This window comes from Mirounga angustirostris, unplaced genomic scaffold, assembly GCF_029215605.1.
Source record: "Mirounga angustirostris isolate CCGP_5_RB_7025 unplaced genomic scaffold, mMirAng1.0.hap1 SCAF_3, whole genome shotgun sequence".
Taxonomy (NCBI): domain Eukaryota; kingdom Metazoa; phylum Chordata; class Mammalia; order Carnivora; family Phocidae; genus Mirounga; species Mirounga angustirostris.
The window spans coordinates 143,815,089-143,838,758 of NW_026991711.1; the positions used below are offsets into that span (position 1 = coordinate 143,815,089).

The window sequence follows — 23,670 nt, forward strand, 5'->3', positions numbered from 1 at the left end:
GTCTTATGAATATCAGCACTGGGGCCAGTTAGCAGAGGAGAAAGGAAGAATAAAAGGGAAAAGAATGAGTTCTCACATAACCACCAGCTTTTCCTTTTTCATATGTAAAGGATGTATATAAATGGAGTGTATATAAATCTAGAACAACCTGAAATTCCATCAGGTCCTGGATAATTTCATTTTCCCTATGAATCTTCTTGAATAACCCTACTCTACAGTAATGTGTACTGTGAATATGGATATTGAATTATTTATTTGTAGCACCATTACCCAAATCCAGTTCATAGAATATCAGTTCACCAATGTTTATTTACTATGAAGGATAAAAGTTCAGAAGAGGAACAATCTGAGGAAATGCTCCACATTAAGTAATCTTCTTGAAGATTAATAATGAAGAGGGGTATATAAAGGCAGAATTCTTGCAGCAAAGAAACATAAAAATTTTATTTAATCCACTATCCAGTACAATTAATATTATAAGAAAAACAGTTCATGAAACGATGGCATGCATGGTATCCATAAACAAAAACTTTTAGGAGAACTTTTATACATACACAGATAATATACATGTAGCTCTTTTCCTAGAAAAGCCCATTTATGCTATTCCATTAGTACCCCCTCCAGCACCTTCCACCCCCCCATCCAGGAAAATTTTAGATGTTTTGCAAAGGTTTATGAAGTTACATTAAACATCTGTTAAAAATCACTTTGTTCATTGCTAGACATTTATATAATACAGTTTTAAAGAAAGATAACAGCTGAGGAGAGCTACAGAAAAAAAAATAGAACTTATGCTGAATTATTTTTTCTTGTACATATGAAGTTTCTCTGTGAGAACAAGAGCACTCAGCAGATGTACAGATCCATTATCTTTTCACATGGCAATATGTTCCTCCTTTCAGAAAATTTGAGCAAGTTTGGAACATAAAATATTACAAACAGGCTGAAATACAAAGCAGAGAAAATGAAAATGATTGGCAGAAAGTCATGGAACAGTCAGAAAAGATATGATAGGTGAGCTTTAATCTGGGCATTAAGCATTGCCATTCACCATTTAGTGAGGCATCCAAATATACAATAATCCTGCTCAATATTTGGAGGAGCAGATTCCCAGCACATGTATCCCCATGTTCCGCCTACGTTAACACCACGTGACAATGGTTTTCGCATCCTGTCATTCCAGCCTGACTCTCTCAAGGCTCATGAGATCTTTGCATGGCTCACATAACCTGTGTATTCAGAAACAGGTGTTTGTAAACGTGCATCTGGTGATAAGTGGCAAAGATAGAAGATGAACGTTCTGGGTCGTTCTACTTCATTCATTCCCACTTGGTGCCGCCACCATCGACTGCACTGTTGCAGATAGGACTCCACAGGCTTCGGAATGCCCCTCCTCCCTCGAAATTCCAAGTTGAATTTCTCTTCGTATGTTTAGACATTCATAAAGTTAGGACTCAAGAAAAGATTTTAAAGATCAAGGCTGACCGATCATCTTACAGTTGAGAAAATTGAGAGTCAGGAAGTTGAGAGCTTTTGCCCAGATTCAGGAAATGAATTTTGTGTAATTTGTGTGAAAATAGAGTCCCTTGGCTCCTACCGTAATTTTTTTTTTCCACTGCATTATTCTAAGAAACTTTGGAAGTGTAGTTAAAACAATATTGCATTATAGTTAAAAAGCACAAGTTCTGGAATTAGGAAGACCAAGGTAACAAAAGGAATATTATTTAACCTCTTTAAGTTTATTCATTAGTAAAAGGATTTTAATATTCTGTATGACCTAGTATTATTGTCTGTTTATACTAGTTAAGTGCCAAAGAACTATTAACTATTATCATGATTACATATGTAAGTAAAATCCATTTTCTCTACGTGACCATAGTCTTCAAAAACTGTGATAGATTTTTCACAAATGTGTAGGTTAGTCTCTGGTAAATGATAAGCCAGGTGTCCTATCCAAAATTCATGCGGACTTCTGCTTCTTGGAGGATGAATCGGGGTGCTTTTCCCTATTCCTCCCACTAGGCACAACTAAAATTCCTGGACGTTATATATAAAACAAACAAGAAGATTTTGAAAAGTAGGAAGAAGAAGGCAGGCAAACTAGGGAACTTAGAACTCAAGGAAGTATACGGTGAATTCCCTGGACTTTCTTCTCCCCTCACACATCCCAGACTGGGTACTGAAGAATCCCAAAACACTAATGACACAGAGCCAAAAAATAAAGCCCCCAGAACAGTCTGCTCTCCCTTGCCAATGGACCAGGAAAGGGACAGCCTAGCACGGCAGACGACATTTAGACAATAGCCATTCTACTCCAGCCAAATGCGCAGAAAACACTGCCGCCCCACTCCCCCCAGAGCCAAGACTTTCACCCTTGCCCACCTGTAGGGAACACTACAACTCTCTCCCCACCACCAGGGTGGTGTCCGAGAAGGCAGAGTGGGAAGCTGAGACTTTCATCTCCCGCAGGTGGTAAAGAGGATCCCCTTCCATGGCATCAGTGTGATGTGAGACGGGGTGGGGGGAGGTGAGGGGAGGCTTGGACTCCCACCCCCACCCAGAGGGAATAGGCACCCCTCTTTCTCCCCACTGTGGCGGTGTCAGAGAGGGCCTAGTAGAGAGTCAGGACTTTCACCACTGCTCAGTGCTGACAAGATGGCCCCAACAGTGCCAGTGGAGGCAATGTGGAAGGCAGTGAGATGTCCCTCCCTGTCGCAACCAGTGTGGTATCAACAGAGGCCTGGTGGGGAAGTGATTTTTGACCAAAGTGCAGAAGCAGTTCAATGGAAAAAGAATAGGCATTTCAACAAATGGTGCTAGAACAGCTGAGTATCCACAGGCAAAACAATATAAACTTCTATCTAAACCTCAAACTTTCACAAAAATTAACCCAAATCAGATTTAAATGTAAAATAGAAAACATATAAGACTTTTAGAAAATTGGGGGGACCCGAGGCTTAGTGAAGAGTTCATAGACATGACACCAAAAATATAATCCATAGAAGTGAAAAAACAATAAATTGATCTCATCAAAATTAAATTTTTGGGGGGGAAAGATTCTGTTAAGAGGATGAAAAGACAAGCTACAAGAGTAAGAGAAAATATTTGCAAACAAATCTGACAAAGCACTCATCTAGAACTTGTAAAACTGAGCAGTAAAAACAAATAATCCAATAGAAAATGGGCAAAAAACATAGAGACATTTCACTGAGGAGAATATATGGATGGCAAGTAAATGTGAAAAAATGTTCAGCATCACCAGCTATTAGGGAAACGCGAATTAAAGCCGTGATGAGGTATCACCGTAAACCTCTTAGCATGATAAAATATAAAAATAGTGCTAATACTCAATGCTAGCAAGAATACAAAGATACTTGGTCAGTTATACATTGCTGGTAGGAATATAGATGGTACAGCCACTCTGGAAAACAGTTTGAAGTTCCTTAGAACAATTAAACATATACTTACCACATAATCCAGCAATTGCACTCCTGGGCATTTATCTCAGAGAAATGAAACATTATTGTGGCAGCTTTACTGTAAGAGCCCCAAACTGGAAACAACCAAAATGTACTACAGTTTAATAATAAAAAGAAATGAACTATGGATATACACAACTTGGAGAGATCTCAAGGACATTATGCTAGGTGAAAAAAAATTTTTTTCAAAAAGGACATAGACACTGTGAGTCCATTTATATAATATTCCTGAAATGACAAAATTATAGAGATGGGAAACAGATTAATGGTTGCCAGAGGTTAGGGGTGGTGTGGGGGAGAGAACTGGGTGTGGCTCTAAAGGGGTTGCAGGAGGGAGATCTTTGTGGTGATGGGATAGTTCTCTCTTTTGATTGCGCTGACGGCTACAGGAGCCTACACATGAGAAAATACAGAATTACATGCATACATCGTGTCAGTATTCAAGTCCTGTCATTGATACTGTTTTATAATTATGTAAGATGGACCAATTGTGGGGGAAACTGAGTGAAAGCTATACAGGTCCTCTGTCTATTTCCTTTGTAATTTCCTGTGAGTCTATAATTATTTCAAAATAAAGTCTGTTTCATTTTAATTTCATTTGGGAGGCGTTTCTGGGGAGTGACTGAGGCTTCTAGTCAGAAGAGCCGTGGACTGCCAAGGGCATTTGAAAACAAAGTACAACGCAAAGGAAGGTTGGCTACCAACTAAGAAGAAAGGCTGTGTACAGAGAGATTTTTGTGGTAGAGAAAACAATCATTCCTTTCCAATATGAATCTCAAGTATATTAATGTTTTTTAACCCTTGACTGCAGATTAGAACTAAGTGCAAAGTTTTTTTGTTTGTTTTTTTAAGTAGGCTCCACACCCAGCATGGAGTCCAACGTGGGGCTTGAACTCACGACCCTGAGATTGAGACCTGAGTAGAGATCAAGAGTTGGACGCTTAACTGACTGAGCCACCCAGGCGCCCCAGAACTAAGTGGAAAGTTTTTAAAATGTTCAATGTCCAGCCCCGTCTCTGGTGATTCAGACTCTTTTGGGTTAGGGTGATCATAATTATCCTAGATGATTCTGCAGTGCAGTCTGGACTAAGGAACACCATATTACACCAAGGAATGTAACATTAGTTTGGTGTCTGAAATTTGTCACCATTTTGAACCCTGTAAAAGAAAAGTAAACCCAAAGATTTATATTATTCCAATAAGGAATTTATATTAAGGTTAGTTACTGAGCCCCTGAGCTACCTATACCTTAATGAAGCAATATTCAGATCCCTGGCAGTTTAAAAATAACACAGGTGTTTTTTCAATATGCTGTATTAAAACAAGAAATCAATATTTTATCTTTTGAACGTCAGTGATTCTCTCAAGTAATCTTTTTACTTTTTTGTGGCCGTGAATAAGATGCAAGAGAAACATGCTTTAAATTTCAGGAATTAATCTGTGATAAACTGCTTCTAGAAGGGGCAATTCTAAATTGTGTAAACCAAGGTAAATAGCAGCAGAGATCTTTCATATTGCCCAGGATAGCAGAATGACAAATGTGTTCTATAAAAAGGATTTGACCCAAATTTAAAAATTAAAAATTAATAAGCTTTATATTAATTACTATAATTATGAAGGGTTATCAAAATTCCACATTAATATCCGATTCAACTTTATTTAACAATAGTTCATGATGCTCCTAAGCACAACTGGATATTACAGATGATATATAACTGAGATCTAGAGCAGAATCCTGGAAACAGTATGGGACCTGAAATAGAGGGCTTCTCTTCACGTCCCTGCTACTCTACTTACTGGTTATTTGACCCTAGGTGAGATCCTTATCAGTTTCCTCATATGTAAATTTGAAATAATAATATTCTGAAGAATGAAAGAAATAATATAAGAAAGCACTTTAAGTTACAAAATGCTAACCACTTTGCCATTGTCATAATTATTACCATTTTAAAAAATCAGTTCTTAATTATTAGCTGCCCACTTAAAGGTCTGTGAAACTGACATTTTTTTAAAAGCTGTAGTTTATATAAATAGAGCAAATTTCTCATGATCAAAACGAGTGTGTGGTGAATGAGTCGTTAATTGAAGGGTGATGGTTCCAAATTGCAAATGGCTTGGACATATTTGCTGACATTGATGGATCCTATTAACTATAACTCACGAAAGTGGCCAGCTCCCTTGGCAAATGCAAATACTGTATGCCTTTTACAGTTTTCCTTTTAGAAACCTAAAAGATATATTTTATTTCTATTTCTAGCCTTTCCATTAAAGGGCACTTTAGCTGTGGTGCTGCTAAATTCTTAAGCTTTACATTTAGGAGCAAAAGATCTCTAACAGCAAACACCTACCTGTCACTATTCGACGCCCTGAAACAAATGCAGAGGGCCACAAGGATATCTGGAAGAATTTCAAAATGTCCATAGCTGTACCAATTGGAAAGTAAGAGCATGATATTGAATACTGTGAGAATAAATGCTCATATAAACATATTTTTAAACTTCACAAATATAAAATTATAAAATAATTCTAAATAATAATTGCAAATAAGCCTTCATGAACAATTTATAAGAACACCTGAATAATAATCTAAGAGCTAGCTGTCTTAAATATTAAAAATCATAAATAGTATTTTATTGAGATAATTTTAGTATTACCCATAAATTATAACCTTTAATTAACAGTAATATTTTTAATATGCAAGTGTTGGGGGCTTGCCTTACTTTCCATATTTAAATATGTAACTAATTTCATGTTTCTATTTCAAAAATACTAATTCCTTGTCTTAAGGAAAATTACTGTTAAAAATTAACACCATTTAAAGTCCAAACATAAACTTGTGTGATTCCTCAATATCCATCATTTTCTATCCTGCAGCTATTTTTTTTTTCTCAAGTTGAGATAGATATCTACTTCAAAGTATACCTGTAGAGTTATATGCAAGTAATAGGCAATGTGATTTTATTGGATTGTCTGTTTATACCCCCTCTGCTTTCCAAACAGGATTACAATGCCCTATTATAAATAGCTGCACCATAGCAGAAGATAGTCACAGAAACTGTGATAAGTAGAAAATGAGTGTAGGAAAAGTAAGTTTAAGTTCAAAGTGAGGTTAGGATGCATATGGCTCAGTTTACTTGCCAGAGAAAGACTACAAATTTAGCTGAAGGGAAAAATATGATTGGCTGATAATACATGGGGTCCAAATGCTCAGGAGATGTGGTTATTTCTGGTGCTGACATCTGGTGCCAAGACATCTCTCCCATGCATCATTATAAAGTGAACCCTCTTTGAGATAGTAAATGGCACCATCAACAACACATCTCTATCTCTACACTAATACTGTCATAGGCCTTTTCTTATAATATCTCCCTAAGCTGGCTGATGCTGTAGCATCAAAGGCCAGGAAAACTAATTCTACAGGAGCCACAAACATGTAGAACAGGGACCCAGCTCCCTAATGGGCAAGGTAGAACAAGACTTGGAACCTAGCCAAGTAGCTAGTGGCAAAGTGACTCCATTTTAATCTATAATTTTGAAGTTAACTAGAGGAAAGTATGACCCAGATAGCCAAATGCCCAACTATCATTTATTTGCAAATAAATTAGAATAAGGGCAGAAATATTCCTTAAGCCTTCTATGCTACATAACTTCTTCATTTTTCTTTTAATATGTAGTAAAGACTATGAGTATAGAACTTATAAAGTAAAAGACAGAAAAAGGGAAACTATTAATAGGGAGTTGGATTTTGAAAATAAAAGAAAATGAAAGTTGTGGGTAATGAAAAAGAAAAGACTCATTTAGTATATTAGTATTGGTATTTCATACCAAATTTGATGCCAAGAAGAAAAGAAGAAAAGCCAATACATACAAATTAAATTGTACAGTAACACTGAAAGAGATGGAATAAAATAGAAAAGGCCCACATTTCTTTTAACCGGACATTCAAGGTAAAAAAACAAATTACCTAAAAATCAGGAATGGATATTCATGAACACATACTAAAATATCTATACATAGACTACCAGTGAAAAATACTCTACACTGTTCCCATGTCTTGATCTATATCTCTTATCAGAACCTGGAGAACAGATTGGATAGTGGAGGAAAGAAGACTTTATAGGTCAATTTACATAATCTACTTGTCTAATTTTGTGAATAGGCTCTAGGAGATCTTATGTATTACATTGAAAACTAGGTATTTCCATTCAGAACTTACTGCCAAGAAAATCAAGACTTGAGCACTAGCCAAACAAAGAATTACAAAGGAGGCTACAGGTAAATCCCAAGATTAATTCATGTCAAACCAATTAAATCAGATGTCAATAGTGTCCAAGAAAAATCACTGGGGCATATAATGGACTTGACTCAAAATTTAAGGAGTGAAGGTAGAAAAATTGTCCTTGCTTTTGGCTGAGAGAGAATGGAAGGAAGTTGAAGGTTGACAAAAAAAAATGGAAGCTAAAGGGAATTCAAGTGATGCTAAGTAAAGCAAGGCAAAAGGAGATGAGAGATAGTTTCCCCCCCCAGCTTTCTATGCACAAGCTAGCTACCAACTGGCCTTTGTCTTGTGTAGGTGTTTGTAAGTCTTAAACCAGCCAATGTGCCCAGACTTTGTAGAACAAGATGGGAAAGAAAGGCACATTTTGGGACTGAGAGAAGAAATTAGCAAAATACACAAAAGGAATATTTTCATGATTATCCAGAGACAGAGACACCAAAAGATGCCTTAATATGTAGAAATGTGTAGTTCCCAAATGGAAAAATTCCTGAGGTAATGAATAAAAACAAACGTGGAGAGGTAGCTCCCAAACTGGAAAGGGGACCCAGAGACCACAGTAAAGGGAAAGAGCCCAAGAAAGAGATCATGAAAATGAGGGAGAGAAGGAACTATGCGGTAGGAGGGAGAAAAGGGCCAGAAGAAGGAAACTACACAGGAATTTACCTTACGCTGGCTGTTTGGCACTGTACAGCCTAACTGACTATTTGAATTACCAAGTCTCTGACAAGGTTCCCCTTTTGCCAACTTTTCCCTGAGTAGGAACAGGGTAGAAATCCATAAGGCACATTTAAATATGGTGGGGGCTGGGGCAAGTGGATTGTGTAGCCTTGCTAGAATACTGTTGATTTTAGAATCAATTTTATTATAGGGAAGAATCATCTTGGTCCCTCTCCTGGAATATTTACTTAATGAAATTCAGAAAAACCACATCTATAACACTCTCAATTATAAGGCAATCTCTTAAGTGGATCCGGAAGATATTATCATAATTAAGTTCCAGAGTGTGTATTAATACAAAATCCTGGTAAATAGAATTCTTCTCATAAAAGAAGTATCCCTGTAGATAAACTCCAGAAGCATTACTGAAAACTTCCCCTGTATGGGAATATGCCAGGATGGGAGGCTACTAACAAGAGAATTTTGCTTTTCCTTGCAGATCATAAAGCTCGGTTGAAGTGACAACCAGAGGAAAAGCCCACAAACAAGTACAGTATGATGAGATGCTGGGAAGAGAAAAACTGCAAAAGGTAAGTTATCACTTACACCTGCTTCTGTTCGAAGACTGAAAGCACATGGAAGGAAGAGAGTAACTTGATAAGAGCAAAGTGAATCATTGGCTGGAATTAAATTCGAACTGGGTCTTGAACTGTTGGTCTGGGGGAAGAGTGACTGACAGGTACTTAATTAGAAAGGAACTCCGTGAGCAAAGGTACAAAGGGGAGGATGTAAAAGATGCATATAAGAGACAATAATCAAGAGGTAATAGAAGAGATGCCTAGAGGAATAGAAGACGACCTTGGACAGCAATGAAGTAAACAGTTGATGGAAAGAGCTTTAAAAATAAACATACAGGAGCCAAGAAACGGATATGATGAAAATATTGAATTTCTTTTTCTTTTGGCTTTTCACAGGTTAAACAGTCACCTAAGATTACTGGTGACAGATGCCTGCTAACAAGGGGGGAAGCAACATTTAGGAGATTCTTTGGAGACTGCAACATTGCTGATTTCACACTGCAGAAACAGCAACCAATTAAACACAGATACGTGAAATGTGCGTGTGCGCATGTGTCTTGTTGTCATCACTGTCTTTGGAGGAACTGGTTTATGCCCAGTAAGTTACCTCTGGGAAAATAAGTTAGCGCTTACGTCATAGTGAATGTGGAGTGGAATCTGTTCACTTGTGGCTTTTTATGAGACTTCCATTTCATATGTAACAAGGCAGAATTTAGAGATTAGGGATGTCATTGAAATATTGTTTTAGATTGCTGGAGGAGTACTCTAGAGCTACTGTGATAACTCCAACTGCTGATTAGTTTTATTTAATCATATTTTTAAGATCTAATATCTCAAGAAATACAGAGGACAAACTGATGGTTTCCAGAGGGGAGGGAGTGGGGGAGGGGCAAAATGGGAGACACAGACCTCCAGTCATGGATTGACTAAGTCACAGGGATAAAAGGTACAGCATAGGGACTATGGTCAGTGGTGTTGTAATAGCGTTGTATGGGGACAGATGGCAGCTACACTTGCGGTGAGCACAGAATAACACATAGACGGGTGGAATCACTACATTGTACACCTGAAACTAATGTAACACTGTGTGTCAACTATACCTCAAGTAAAAGAAAAAGCTCAAATGTTAAAAAAAAAAAAAAAAAAGAGAGAGAGTGAGAGAGAGAATTCTCTTGAGGTTGGATCAGAGGAAGATACTATAATCCTTAGATTAAATTATAGAATATCTTATAAAAGGATGAACTTAAAGCTCCATTCAACTTTTTTTTTACGACCCTACTATCAAAGTAATAACGATTGCATATTTAGCACTTTCACAGTGTGAAAGGTGCTGAATAACATTCTTTAAAAAAAAAAGCAAAAGACACTGTCCTCAGATGCAGAAATCTGTGGAAATGCTATGTAAATATTTGAGGTCAGAATTTGGTTTGAAGTGTTCAGAAAAAGGAACGAGATATTTAAATGAGACAAATGGCTTACAGGCTTAATGGAAACAGATGGATAGCAATTAGAGGGAAAGCTAAGCTGGAAACCCCACTGCAAATAGTTCCGGGCTGGAGAAGAGCAGATGATCACAGACCCGGGATGGGAGGACGGAGAAAGGATACGGAGAAGTTGCTTACTCCAGCTCTTGTTCAGCCTTTGATTGTAAGTAAAAAAAATAAATAAATAATTAATTAAAAAAATAAAAAAATTAAAGAAACTTAAGAAAAATAGTTAGGCAGTGCTACCGAATGAGAGCCAAATGACAGTCATAGTATCTCTATCATTATATTCTTTCTTTCCTGCTTTCCACCACCCTCCCTCTCCTTTTCTTCCATCTCCCTATTCACTTCTCACAAAAAGTCAGAATCTGTTTTACAGCTTTGTCATTTTCATTTTGTCAGAAAGGGCCACAGACTTCCTCAAAGCCTTGAGTTAATACTGTAATATTGTAAAGGAGGGAGGAAAAAAGTCTACACTTAAAAGGATGGGAGGGAAGGGGGTTGGCTACTACAATTTATTTTTTCATGTTCGGAAAGTCTAGAAAAAATGACTGAAGCAGGAGGAGGAAGGGACTAAGATGGCTTAAAGATTTACCATGTACACTTTCAAAAACAGATGGTTGTAAATTCCCAGCTTGGAAGATCACTTTTAACGGGGATGGGGCGGAGAAGGGGGGATGGATGTGGGACTGTTGCCTTGTTAATTTGACTTGGTTTATTCTGATTATGTTTAATAATATTGCACGGTGACATTCAAAATATACCCTGATAATTATTTTAATTTGATGTTTCCTTTTTTGAGGCTACTGCTTAAATAGCCTGAGGTATTAGCATTTTGACAGGAAATACTGGGCATACTTGTAACTACTCACCTTCAAAATCTTCAGACATGTATCTCGACCATTAAAAACCTAATTGAAATCATGTTATGTCAAGTAAGATGAATGGTACAAGAAACAGTGTACATGAAGAATGGAAATATTTGGGAGGAAAATAAATCTTTCTAATTACTGACTGGTGTTGGGGGAAAGCAGATGCTACCTCTGAAGGACAGCAACTTACTTTAAGTATAGAGATTTCTTGCCTTTTTTTTTTTGGTAATAGAAAAGCCATTGGCGATTTCAAAACACATATCAATCAAGTTATAATAAATATGTATTTATCTTGAAGTAGAATTAAAAAATAAAGTTTAAATATTAAAATAAATAGAAGTTACTGAATAACAGAAGACATAAAAATATTTGAAATTACCTAGACTTGGTAATTATAATGCACTAAGTATCTTCACAGAGAATTTAGCCAAACTCTTTAAAGTTTATATCAGAGTGAGAAGTTTTCAAAGGAATACCCAAATATAAGTGACCCAAATTCTTAAAGAAGCAGAATTTTGGGACACCTGGGTGGCTCAGTCGGTTGAGTGTCTGCTTTCGGCTCAAGTCATGATCCTGGGGTCCTGGGATCAAGCCCCACTTTGGGCTCCCTGCTCAGCGGGGAGTCTGCTTGCTGCTTGTCCCTCCACACCCACTCATGCTCCTACGTGCATGTGTGCATGTGTGCTTTCTCTCAAATAAATGAATAAAATCTTTTAAAAAAAAACCCATGAATTTTCAATTTCAGTTCAAAAAATTTGAATGAAGATACTGTGTAAGGAGTCATATTATATGACAGAAAAAAAAATCTGGCTGGAATTTAGAGGCCTGGGTTTTAGAACCCCATTTTATCTGTTCACCACTCTAAGACCAAGTTTTCCCTTGTATGTAAAATGAAAGCTTTGGACTACATGGCTTGAGTTCCCTTCCAATTGTCAGACTTCGTGAATCTGCAAAATAGTAGTAAGAGAATGTATTATCAATTCAAGATTAATGTTCAAAATTCAGTTCCTCTCCAGGATTCAAAATGCACATACTATGATCTCATTTTTAAAAGAATATTTACATATAAAAAAATTCTGGGACTGCATACACCAAAATGCCAACACTTATTTTATTTAACAAATATTTATTCTTGCTACCATGTGCCACATCCCATGCTCTTACTGTGGATACAGCAGTGAACAAGGAGGACCCGGGCCTGGCCCTCAGGAGCATACCAACTACTGGCTGTATCTCTGGGAGGCAGAGTTTTGCAGCGCCAGTTTCTTTCTTTTTTTCTTTAATCACATTTCTGAAGTTGCTACATTTAACACCTTTGAAATAAGAGAAAGTTACCACTTGAAAAATTTCCACTGTTTGCAAGATATCACACGGTCCTATTTCTTTACAAACAATCATGTACAAAAGAACACTCAGAACTCCAGGATTCTTAACAAAAACAAAACAACTGCTTAAATCTGTTCCTACAAGCAAAAGGTTTTGTATATTTTATTGCTAATTTATTATTATACAAGATCCTTGTGGCCAGTTGACCAGAGGACCCAAATTAGGAACATGATGCTGCTAACAATTCTAGATCCCATTTAGAAACCTAGAAGATTCCTGTAAGCACAGTGGTCATAAAATATTCAGAAGAAACTTTTTAAGTAAAACAATTATTGACAAACTTCAATAGTCCTATGCCCCCTCGTAAAAAATTTGTAGTGCAACCTATAACGATAGCTTTGATCCTAACTCGAGTAGCCTCTTTGATGAGACCTGTCATACTGTCAAAATCCTCTCTGAAAGGTCCATAGTATTACCTTCTTGATCATTTTTTTTCTAGTTATTGTTTATTGATCCCTGTTTAGTCTTGTATATCTCTTTTTTATATAGTTCTCCTTGTCTAAGGACCTGTTTTGAAGAAACGGGTATACCGGATACTGCTTTCTTTCTCATTACATTTTTGCTTCTTTCCTTTCTAAGTTTTCTATTCCAAAGTATTTTCTTCTAAATCATCCACAGGCCTGTATTCCACATGAATTTCACTTGACTGTCATTTTAGAAATGGTTATTGTGCTATTATAATTACCATTCCCAATCAGATAATATATAGCTTCCTAGATTATTCTTTTTTATTACTATTGCTATGATTATTAGTACTCTAGTACTACTTAATGTTTAAAAGTAGATATATGCATATGCAATATGCTAATTATAGTCAAAAGGAATGCAGATTAATAAATGCGACGTTGAGAATGGCCTAGGTAATTGTGTCAGAAAACTATTTTCATTTGTTAACTATCTAGGTGATAGTTTATCATTTCTATGGGTAGTCTAATCTGATAATTAATAATTTTGGAAAATATGTGATAATATTCTTAAGATAGCATTGGTTTTTCAATCCGTAGAACTGGATTATAACCACTCTAGTCTCAAAGTCCTATCATCTTTAATCGTGGTATTATATTACTTTGTACCTAAGCTACATTCACCATGCTATAGTTTAATCTGTGTCATGATATTCTCAAACCAGTGGAAGTCATTTCTGTGTTTATCTTTAGTTTTTAAGAGGTATTAGGTTTAAATTAACCTTCATGTGCCTTATCACTTAACTTTTAATTTATCTTTTTTTTTTAATATTTTTATTTATTTATTTATTTGACAGAGAGAGACACAGCGAGAGAGGGAACACAAGCAGGGGGGGTGGGAGAGGGAGAAGCAGGCTTCCCGCGGAGCAGGGAGCCCGATGCGGGGCTCGACCCCAGGATCCTGAGATCATGACCTGAGCCGAAGGCAGACGCTTAATGACTGAGCCACCCAGGCGCCCCTTAACTTTTTAATTTATCTTAAAATGTTTTCAAGTCTCATAAATACAAGGCTCTTTTACGGACTTGAAGTCAAACTAAGTGTTATCTCTGCCCTCAGGGAAATGTCAATCTAGCTAGGGAAGTGAAACAAATTGTAATCACCCAAACTTTGTTTCTAGCCGGACTTAATCAAGTTCTTTCGAGTTGTACAGCTTAAACTATAAAGTTTGCAGTGTAAACTTCATATTCATTTGAAGATGAAGATGATCTGCTGCACCAGTCCAGACTCCATGAGTCACCAGTTTTGAAGCCATTCACATGGGGAGCGTAGCTGCTGCCCCTCTCTTCAAGTACACGTCATGAAATGTGATGAGGGCTTTCCTCGGAATGACACTGTTGATCTTATTGCTATATACATTTACAAATAAATCAGGGCTCTGAGAAGTTAAATTCTTTCCCCAGGTGCCACAGTTAGGGCTCCTCTTGAGTCCAAGCCCCCGTCTTTTCAATAAAACTTGGTCACCTTCCCAATAAAACTTGGTCACCTTCCCCTGTAGAATCACTAATGTCAGAATCACAGTTCCTTTAGTAAATCCTCTAACGAACCTCCTAGATCTATCTGTAGGAACTGTAGAATCTGATCCACGCAAAGTTTATGGAGACTATTACCTTTTCAACATTCGTAATTAAGGCATTTCTAGAAGAACTGAGAATTGAGATCAATTAATGGTCACTGCCTACAGTATTGTGTCATGAAGGATTCTGAAGATGTGTTTGAGATCAATAGGGAAATGTTGCCACAATTAATCACTGATATTTACCATGAGCATAGGAAGGGGAAGTCAGTGCATACAGCTCAAGTATTTTTTTCCATCCCTAATCATCTGTGAAGTAGCAGAGTTTATATATCTTACCTAGAATATAATTCACTGACTTATGGTCATTTTATTTTTCACTATAATCCGTGCTTCTGTCTACCATGACCCTCTGTGTTGCCCTCCCTTATCACACAACACACTAATTTTTCTATTCTTGCTTGTATCACTATCTGCTTCAAACAGTTCTTTTTATAATCATTAGGGGGAAAGATCTTTAACCCATTTAATTTATTATCTTTATGGAGAGGCTACAGTTTGTTACTTTGAAGAGTTAGATATCATATGGACATAAAGAATCAAAGTTAACATACAGGAATAAAAAGTAATTTATAGTCACCAAGAATTGAGTTATGGTTACCATAGTAACCTTAAGTATGAACGTTAAGGCTTTCTAAGGTAGAAAAGTTAACCATAATAGTGCAGAAACATGGCTTTTTCATGCTTAATAAGATAGACATATTACATATCATAATTGTGTGCAATACATTACTTCTGCAGGGTAAGGAAACCTCTAAGATGACAAATCAGCAGTCTTTAAGGGTTGACTAGCTTCTTCCTATGGGCAGAAAAACAATATACCGTCTACTGCAAACTGTCTATTAATATCGATGTAAGGAGATAAGTAAAAATAAACATTTGGACATAGGAGAGTCTTGAAAAGAAAGTCAAATTTCTAACAAAGTCGTAGAACCTGAGAGTCGGCAAGGACCTTAGAGACCAGCCCAAAGCAGAAATGTGTTGTAAGGATTCCCTAATAGATTACAGCCAGCCTTGGCTTCAACTCCTACAACAGAGATCTTATTTTCTCACCAGGTAGCCCTTCTCATAGGGGTGCAGATTGAAGTGTGATTTTAAAGTTGTTGCCTTGAGTCAACAATCTGCCTTCTTTCAGCTTTTCCCCCTGATTCCTGCTCTGCTCTCTGGAATGACAGAGTGAAAATAATCCCCACAACAATGCTTGACAATCCTTTAGATATCTGAAGACAGCTATTAAGGTTTTTCACTCATCTGATTCCTAAGGTTAACCTGTCTCAGTTCCCTCAGTTCCTCCTGCAGATCGTTGTTTCCTGACACTGCCAGCATCCGGTGCTCACTACCGATTACAGACGTCTCTCTTGAATTAAGGGGGAAGGAGTGCTGAATTAAGCAAAGTAACTTTTTCATGTATCTATTACATTCCAGGCACTGGGCCAATGCGGTCTGATTATCTCAGAATGAAAGGATCTACGCTCTTCACAATATTCTTTTAAACCATGTGGTCAGCTCAACTGGCACAGTGTTTCACAGGAACTGCTGTTTTTCTCCTACTGTTTTGTACTTACGTATTTGCCTGAGTCTAGGTAGCAGAGCTTTTTTCCTGCTAAGTTTCTTCTTGTTTTGATCTGGTATTTTTGCCTGGAAGTATGCTTTGGCAGGGTTGCGGGGGGAAAGTTCTGAATCTTGAGACTACCCATTGCTAAACTTTTAAAATCTAATAGTTATTCTGTTTCCATGGGCAAAGTATTGATTAGGACAGATTCAGGAAAGGAATCCTCTGGTCTTCCATGGTCGCTCTCATTCCAGATTGAAACAGAGATACTGTGGGTACCATTACCTTGCATTTTCATGCCTGGATACACTTTATAAAACCTTTGAAAACTATGATCTTATTTAAAGCTTGCAGCCACCTGTAAGGTTGATTTATTGTATCTTTGTTTTATAGATAGGGATGCTAGCAAGGCCACACAACTACCAAATGGTACAGTGAGGACGAGAACAGAGCTCACTGCTTTCCCTTCTGTACTACTGAGTCTTCCAGTGGGATCTGTGTTCATCCTGAGGACGAATACAGGCTCTCTCACCGCCAATACAAACTGCCTGCGAGTTCCGGACAGCATCAGGAAGAAAGGGAGATCTTCAATATCCCCTAACCTAACATGCACTCTATCCATGAGAAATAAAGCAAGTGAATATTTAAAAGTAATGTAGCCATCACTGTTTTAGCCATGATTGTTAAATAAGCAGTAACTACACCAAACTGGACTATTATCCCACCTACATTACCAGCTTATCCATAAGGGTATTTTGACGGTAATTCCTTTTTCTAAAAACATCTTCTACCAATCTTAACATTTTGTACATACCAACCTAATAACTCTGTTAAAGTAGAATCAAATATTTTGGAATGTTATATCCTAAAAAAGCCATACAAAATCTTACATTCTTTTCTAAATATTAATCATTTACATAATAATGTATTCTACCATTTCACAATGGGTAGGTTTTTACTTTTCTGAAATGGGGCTATTATTATCCTTCAAGTCTCCAGGAAACTTTGCAAGGCTCTATGAATTTTTGGAATAGTTCCAAGGACATCTTAGACAACTGATAAAAGTTTCTTTGCCATCCTAGAATGACACTTCATGCTTCTGGGGACTCAAACTCAGTTGTAGCTATCAGAAGGTTCATATTACCTCCTTACATACCTTGGTCCATGATTGCATCTATAATTTGTTGATTTTCCATTTTCATTTGGAAACCTTGCCAAATATGAAAGTAAAACAGGGTCTGGATATTGTTCGTGAAATCTAGAAACCTGAAATCATTTGCCTCTAACATTGACTCTAACCCTTTCTTTTTATTCTTTTTCCTGCTCTAAACAACAGCTGAAAAAGTCACATGGGCTGTTTCCGGTAACTTTTTTCAAACCCTCAGTTTAGTCAGGCTTTTTTTTTTTTTTTTCTGTTTTATTTTTTTAAATTTTATTTTATTATGTTAACCACCATACATTACATTATTAGTTTTTGATATAGTGTTCCATGATTCATTGTTTGCGTATAACACCCAGTGCTCCTCCATTCAATATGTGCCTTCCTTAACACCCATCACTGGGCTAACCTATCCCCCCACCCCCCTCCCCTCTAGAACCCTCAGTTTGTTTCTCAGAGTCCATAGTCTCTCATGGTTCATCTCCCCCTCCAATTTAATCTTTCTGATACTATTTCTAGCTATTGGTGCACTCTTTTGAATTAGTCCTTATTTTTAAGTCTCCTCTTTGTTTTTTTGCACATCTTTGTATCTCTTTTTTTTTTTTAAGATTTTATTTATTTACTGAATGAGAGAGAGAAAGCACATGAGAGGGGGGAGGGTCAGAGGGAGAAGCAGACTCCCCGCCGAGCAGGGAGCCCGATGCGGGACTCGATCCCGGGAGTCCAGGATCATGACCTGAGCCGAAGGCAGTCGCTTAACCAACTGAGCCACCCAGGCGCCCCTTGCACAGCTTTTTAAGTGAAAGATATTAATCAGAAACCTCCTTATACAGTCATACTGATTTTTCACTAATGCTTCCTTGTTTTCTTTTTCTTTGAGATATTTGAATTTCAGCAACATATTTTGCACATCTCCAACCCTCAAAAAAATGTTTTTTAAAAAAGAAAGGGGGCACCTGGGTGGTTCAGTGGATTAGGTGTCCCACTCTTGATCTCAGCTCAGCTCTTGATCTCAGGGTCATGAGTTCAAGTACTGCGTTGGGCTCCACACTGGGCGTGGAGCCTACTTAAAAAAAAAAAAAAAGGAAAAGAAAGAATTATCTTACCCATCATATGCCATGTAACTCTTTAGTCCCTAAGTTAGAAGTCTACCTGTCTTTTCACTGAATTTTTTGAAATCTGTTTTCCTACTCTATTACTTTTTTATGGTCTTTGAGTTACTGGCAAGGACAAATTAGCTAAGAATATGGCCAAGGAATGTTTCATACTACAGACAAACAGTGTGATAAATGAGTTTGACCAGATGTTTCCCTCCTTGGTTTAAGCTGAAAAAATCTGGAGAAATACTCTTCCCAATCCATACAGATTTCCTTTGGATAAAGCCTTGGCAGCACCAAATGGGGTGGGAAAGGTCTTTGCAAATGTAAACCATTATTCAGTGACGTTTGATTACTGTGATTTCTGTCATGCCAGTACCTCAGAATTATTGTTCCATATGGTGGGAAATTTGAAGATGTATATGAAATGTGTTAAATTTCCGATGTGTGCAGACCTGATATATTTAGGACCTGTTATTTTATCTGCATTAAGGCCTCGCAGATTAGTCTTATCAGAAATGCTGACAGGTAAATTTCTATAGATGTCTACCAGTAGATCCTGACCTGGTGGAGTAGCTACCTCAGGAGCTAATCAGTTACAGCAGTGCTAACCAGGGACAAAATTGCTAACATGAGGCTGCTTCCACCAAAGTCACTCGGGAACCTTGACAAATTGTAGACAAAAAGGAACTGGAACCTTGACAAGTAGAAATTCATCTGTTATAGTCGGATCTTTCGTGTATATACTACAGCAATGCCAGGCCTGTAGGTTAGAAGATTCTTTCCACTTATTTCATCATTTGGTCCCTTTCCAAAATAGGATATTTGAGTCACTAGAAAATATAAACAACAGCACCATGTTCGGGCCCCATAAAACTTTTTTATTACCCTCATTTCTGAATTAATAAAATGCCAGGATTGTGTATTCCTAACTCCTCTGGAGGAACAGCAACTGTAACATCAACTAACGTTTTCCCCTTTCCTTTGGATTTGTAAAGCACTTTATGTAAATATGCTCTTATTCAATCCTCACAGCAGTCCGTTTAACATAGATGTGACTGTTCCCATTGTAAGATAAGCAAACTGAGGTTCTTCAACTGTCAGTTAACTTGCCTCAAGTGAAAAAGCTAGATAGTTGCACAGCTGTGAGCGCAGACCTCCTTTCGCTTCCAACAGTATGTTCTTTTCATTATGTTAACGCTGTGAGGACATTTATGGTTTCTTTAAAAATTCTGTGAGGACTCAAGAGATAGAGGCAGAGGTGATGTTAGATGAGGGCAGATTTAAATAGCAAGGTCCACAACCGAGGGGGGAAAAAAGGGTAAAGAGTTGTTACACAGAAGGAGTAGATGAGAACTAGCCAATGGTAAGAACGCCCACGGCCCAAGCTCTAGAATTTGCTCGATTCTCAGTTGGTATGAATCCTAAGATGAATTATTAGGAACTCTGGTGGCTGAGAAATACTTCATTGGACAATGTGAGTAAATAGAGAAAAGTACCAGATGTGAAGAAATAAAGAAAAGATAGTATATTGGAAGAGGGGAAAGACAAAGACATTTCTGACTTCAACTCTCTATCCTTCGTAATAAGCTGTATTTCTAATTCTTCTGCCTACAGTGTTCCTCACCGCAGGGCCCTCCCGATGGGAGGGATGTACATTCCTTTCCTGTTGCACTTAGGAATGTTCACGAACAGAAGTTAACGTGTGTCTTCTCAGTGGAAGCTTCAGGAGCCAGCTTGTGTGTGGCTGTGCCACTTTCTCTGCCTCAAGAACAGCCACATCCCAGTAAACAGTACGTCCCTCAGCCTAGTTCCTGGAGATAAGAAAACATAGAGGAGGGCCACAGCTAGCTTGCAGTGAGCCTAATATCATGAGTGAGAAGCTCTTGTGGTTATGACCACTGCAATTTCGGGGTTGTTTTGTTTTGTTTTTTTTGTTACTACAGCATAACCTATACTCTCCTGGCAGATATATTCCTCTTTCTATGTGTTTATCCTAAAAAATCGGATAAATAGCCTCTTAATATTGATTGTCCTGTTCATTTATTTGTTTTGAAAATAAAAAATTAAAATGACATAGGAATTAAATATTTCTTACAGATATGATGCCAGCACAACAGAAACTAGGAAACTGAAATGACACATGATCAGATGTATGAGAAATTATCTAGATACAAGCAGAATAAATAAAGATGAGATGAAAAGTCATGAAGTTTTGCACACAGTTAGTGCTTAATCATTGCAGATGCAGCAGTGACAAAGTTCGCCAAAAGCAGAGCCTCCTATTGGGGAAAGCAAAAAATATATACATTTTTGTAAGTAGAGCTAAAAATCTTCCCAGAAATTCCCTTAGTTCTAAGAATCTTCCCTAATTATTCCTATTACACTTTAAAGTTGCCTGGTAATTCCGAAACAGTAGTTCTGTTTTGTTTTGTTTTGTTTTGTTTTAAATTAAAACAGCCTATTTTACTTAAATTTGCTATCCCCAAACTGAATGTCACAGTGTATTAGTTATTACTCATTTTAATCTTTACTTCTTCTCTCACAAGAAAAGAAATAATCTGTACGTCTACACTGAGAATTTTGCCAGTGGTCATTACCTGTGTTTTCATTTGTGCATCCTCTGTTTAAAGAATAGCTTCTGGTATTTTTATCTCATTATCAAAATTTAAAACTTTCATTTCTTTACTTAAGATGATGGGATTATTTTACTTCAGGTATACTTCTTTTAGAGTTACCTTCAAGCTCACATGTCAGGAGATTTCTCACCCCCTGTTATATACCGCATCCCCGTATCAGTATCAACAACACCTCAACACATTTCTTTCAATGGACATTTCAGAGCACTCCCTATGATCCCAGACTGGTGTCCTAGGCATTAAGGGTTCCTGTTAAAATACTAACAGTTCAGTCAGAAGTTGCTGCTATTAATGCTAGGATCATTTCATTTACCGCATCTATGAGGTGTTTTCCAAGGGTACACTTTGATAGAGGTAGAAAGAAGAGAAAAAAAGAGCCCAAGTATGAACATATTAAACTGCTAGTTCATCTCTCTCTTGCTCTCACTCTTTCTCCCTCTCTTTCTCTCTCCCCCTAGATCCCCCCTCCCAACTTCTGAAATCTAAAGCTAAGGTAAATTACTGCATCTTTTCCCCCAACCTAGTATTGAAGCACCTTAGGGTCAGTCCTGGGACCCCTCTCTTCTTTACTCTAGTTGGTTACATCCAGTCCCATGACTTTAAGATCTATCTAGAAATGAACAACTATATTTTTTATCTCCAATCTCAATCACTCCTGTGAACTCCAAGCTTATATATCCTACATCTCCTCTTTAATATCAAATAGGGATTGTAAATCTAATATGACAAAACTCACCATTTGAATTTGCCCCAAGCCTTTTCTTTTCATTCTCTTCTCTGAGTCAGTAAATGGCAACTGCCTTCCTCTCAACGTTAATGTCTCAACTCATCTGATTCTTCAAAATGAAATCCATGTTAATTATCTTTCCCTTCTTCCACCCTCCTGCTGTCCCTCACATTTCCCTCCCTTCTCCTCAGATCTCCTGTCTTACCCTCTGCTGGATGGGCCTCAGGCACAGCTATCTACACTGGCCTCCTGCTTGCTGCTACCTCAGGGCATTTGCATTTGCTTTTCTGCCTGGAAAGGTCCTCCTCCAGTTATCTGCACACCTTAATTCAAGTGTCTGCTCAAATATCGCCTTCTCAAAAAGCCTTCCCTGAGCACATTATACAAAATAGCATCTTACCTTCCATCCCCTTTACCTACCTTTATTTTTACCTCATAGCACTGACTACCTCTTGACTAACTGTGTATTTATTTGTGTCATTCTCTTGCCACTTAAACACTACCTCCTAGAGGGCAGGGACTTTGTCCATTTTGATCACTCTTGTGTCTCTGGTGCCTAGAACAGTGCCTGACACAAAGCAACTATTTGTTGAATGGATGAATTTCTGATGCAGTGAGGAGCTTTGGATGATCAAAAAGCAGCATAAGCACTGCTGGATAGGTGCATGGGAGAGCAGAGAAGCAGGACCTAATTGGGAATATGTAGGTATCGAAGACAAACTTTGCCTACCATACACTTTCCCTAAGGTTAGATCTGTATTGTATCATTTGTTTCTCGGTATAAAATGTCAGAGAGCCACCAAATTCTACACTATTCACAGGAGATCATTTAAGTAATTTTGACAGTAAAAAAAATAAGAGCATGATGCTACCTCCCTTCCTACTCCCCTTACACTTTAACTGTGGCCTCTTTGGAGTGTGAGGTATTGTCTGCAGCAGAGTCTCTACATTTATTTGTCTTTTTATGACTCCATAGAAATCAAAAGTTGGTACCTTTTCCACTTGTATTCTTAGTTCATTCACAACACAATTTAATGTGGAAATTCAGCATTTTTATTTATGATGTGAGATTAGGACTTGGGTGTATGTCGAAGCTTTATTGTAGAAGCTACCATAGGGAGCAAGAGTGAAGAAGCAGGTAGAGTGAACAGAAAAGGCGAAAAAGCCAATATGAAGGATTATCACCCAAGTCACTGCTGTGAGCAACAGTCTCAATTCCAATGGGGCTTCCTCAGAAGCCTATATAACATGCCTCCCAGGGTTGTCCACCTGAAGGCAGGAGTCTAGAGCGGGGGTAGGCCTACTATGGCCTGTGGGCCAAATCTGACCAGTGGCTTTTTTGTAAATAAAGTTTTATTGGAACACAGCCCATGCTAATTTGTTTATTTATTGCTTAAGGCTGTGTTGGGGCAATAAGGATAGAGCTTCCTAGCTGCCACAGAGACTATGGCCCACAAAACCTAATATAATTACCACCTGGCCCTTTTCAGAACAAATTTACCAGTCTCTTCTACAGCATTTATCCTCAAGCTCCCATCCACCATTGTTGGAGGATTTTTGAGGAGCTTTCTCACTTCCCTGCTTCCTGGTATTGAGTGTAAGAGGACCAAGTCATCTTAGAGTTGAGTGGCCCCTGGCTGAATGTGGAAGCATGCTGCATGTGATCTAGGCTGCTTACTGTCAGTGAAAGGGGAGTCCAGACTGGCACGGAACTGCCCCTTGT

General features: G+C 37.8%; 1 long non-coding RNA gene across 2 annotated transcripts in view; it reads right to left on the bottom strand.

Annotated features, from left to right (window-relative positions):
• Nucleotides 1-237: 237 nt before the first annotated feature.
• The window catches only part of LOC129045623 (uncharacterized), a 40,603-nt gene continuing 17,170 nt past the window's right edge, over nt 238-23,670 (bottom strand). The window contains exons 3-4 of one of the 2 annotated variants that reach the window (XR_010410235.1): nt 3,469-5,902; nt 238-943 (exon numbers count right to left, since the gene is read on the bottom strand). This is a non-coding gene — a long non-coding RNA (uncharacterized LOC129045623). Of the gene's footprint in view, nt 5,903-23,670 lie in introns of both variants that reach the window. The other variant, XR_008505597.1, reaches the window with a different exon arrangement.